This window comes from Lipotes vexillifer, unplaced genomic scaffold (assembly GCF_000442215.2).
Source record: "Lipotes vexillifer unplaced genomic scaffold, Lipotes_vexillifer_v1.1 scaffold257, whole genome shotgun sequence".
NCBI classification, from domain to species: Eukaryota; Metazoa; Chordata; class Mammalia; order Artiodactyla; family Lipotidae; genus Lipotes; species Lipotes vexillifer.
Genome location: NW_006778935.1, coordinates 375,709 through 377,641, shown reverse-complemented (window position 1 = coordinate 377,641; position 1,933 = coordinate 375,709). Strand labels below are relative to the sequence as shown.

The following is a 1,933-nucleotide window of genomic DNA, read 5'->3' as shown; positions in this document are numbered from 1 at the left end:
CAAAAAAAAAAAAAAAATAAAAAAAAAAAAAAAAAAAAGATCATTAGAGGTGGCATTGCAAAGAATTATGTGTCCCATGTGCTGGTGTGTAGGGGGAGCAATTGTACTGATTATTTAAAGGGAACTTCCATTCTTACTGTCCAGGCCTCCATTCTGATTGGATGGTCCTCATCCCATATGATAATTAAATATTGTAAATATTCTCCTTGACCTGAATCATTTACTAAATTCGCTCTTCTTACTTTAAGAAGAATTTCTGCTTTTCCTAATAGTTTTCTACTCAGTATATATATCTCCCATTTATATGTGAATTCAGCATCTTTGGTATAAGAAGATCAAGTTGTCTGTGTACTTAAATACACACAGTGCTACAGTTTAAGGTAAGAAATGACAGGCTTTCCTTAACTAAAGCAGCATTGTAATTTAGCAGGAAACTAAGTGTGCACTGAGATTTGTGAAACAAATTAGAGAATGAGAAGGCACAAAAGTAGCCCCAGTTGTACTTTGCAACTTGTCTGTTTCTCCCTGGAAAGAACGAGGAACAAGGTAATGATACAGGTTTTGGGTGTTCCGTCCAGCACTGGTCGTTCTTAACATCAGCCACCCAGACAGAGATAGAGAGTGGAAAATGGAAGAGTTTTTGTTTAGTTAAAGTTCTTGTGTCATGCCCACCAGCACATAAAGACATTAGTAATTACAGTGAATTAAGTGGCCTGCAAAAGCAGTGTGACTAGCTTTCAGAGGACAGAAGTGATCCTAGTTCTAGAAGGGACCATGTTTGTGTTTTGAACTGTTTCACTCCTGGTTCCAAATGAGATTATTCAGGAAGGAGCCATTGGAAGAAAGCTCTCCCTTTCCCTCGTCCCCTCCACAGACGCCCTGAGGAAGGTCTACACACTTTCATTTTGGCCTTTTGTTCAGGAGACTTGGGAGCCTCCTCTAAGTGGCAGTACTCGGTTCTATGAGAAATGCCTTTGCACCTTCAGGGACCTCACATGGCCCGAGGGGTAAGATGGGACAGGCTTCCACCCCTCGGCCAGGCAGTGTCTGTGAGCGCTGACCTCTCAGAAACAAGAGGGAGAGGGCCCCTCCCAGCTGGTGCTCAGAGGAGACGTAAGGATGATGTCCTAACTGAGCTGGGCCTTGAAATGAAGGTCTGACGTGAACAGGAAGAGAAGGTGGAGGAGCCCAGGAGGAGGCCACATAGGAAGCAGCCAGGGGTAGGAAAGGGGGCAGGGCCAGTCCTGGTCTGGAAAGGATCTGGGACCACCTGAGAATGGGAAATGACATCAGAGGATTTTTTTAAGAAGATTAATACAGTCTTGGCAGAAATATTCTTTAAAAGGAAGGAATGGATGCTAAGGGCAAGTGAAGAATTAGAGTATCTGTGCCTCTACTATAATGCTTATCACCTTATATTTATATTATATATTTATTCACATTATATTTATATGATGTGATAACAACCAGAGAAAGCAGTTACTGCTGACAAGACCACCCCTCTGTCATTCAGTGTGTCCCTGGAATGATGCCTAGTAAAGATCTAAAGTCTCTTCTCTTAAGAAGTAAATGGCTGATGAACGAATGAGCCATACTAATGGCCAGGAGGGCCTGAATTAGGCTGGAAGTACTCAGAGGGAAAAGAAGGTTGGAAATCAGTTGGTGGCTTGGATATGGGACTTAGGAGGTAACTCAGCGACTTCAAGGTCAGGTCACAGAGAGAGATGGTGCCGTTGAGTGAAGTAGAGAACTCACGAGGAAGAAAAGCTTTGAGTAAGATGATTCTGGTCCTGGACATCATCAAGTTCAAGCTGTCGGTGGTACATCTGGGTGGAAACATGCAACAGCAGAGCTGTGGTAGGTAAAGAGGAGGGAGAAGGGAGAGAAAGAGAGAGATAGAGCGAATGTGAGAATGCTTAGAAAGATAGCAGGA

General features: G+C 43.1%; 1 protein-coding gene across 3 annotated transcripts in view; it reads left to right on the top strand.

Moving 5' to 3' along the window:
• Positions 1-1,933, top strand: part of PLCB4 (phospholipase C beta 4) — a 159,033-nt gene that overhangs the window by 124,558 nt on the left and 32,542 nt on the right. The window lies entirely within an intron of this gene.